Below are 337 nucleotides of genomic sequence, written 5' to 3'. Positions count from 1 at the left end.
CGGAGGGAGGGAGGGCGAGAGACAAACTACCCCAAAGAATTCTTATCTTATTTTATCAGATTTGCAAGAAGGAAAATAAAATCTGATACATGGAACTTACCAACATCGAAATGCTTTTCTTAAAGAGCTTAGATTTAATCAAGAATATCACCAAATTTCTCGAATTCAAGGTTTTTGGAGTACAAAAGCTCAATAACAAGTGTCAGTATATTTTAGTTACCGCTGTAGAACGTTTTCTGTCACCAGGTTTGATAGAAATGCTTTGAAACAAGAATTAAGGCATAAACTATAGCCGAATATATATGATAAAGTGTGTCTAGTCATATGCCTTAATCAT

This window comes from Penaeus monodon, chromosome 23 (assembly GCF_015228065.2).
Source record: "Penaeus monodon isolate SGIC_2016 chromosome 23, NSTDA_Pmon_1, whole genome shotgun sequence".
NCBI lineage: Eukaryota > Metazoa > Arthropoda > Malacostraca > Decapoda > Penaeidae > Penaeus > Penaeus monodon.
The sequence above is the reverse complement of the archived record's forward strand: the minus strand, read 5'-3'. Positions refer to the sequence as shown.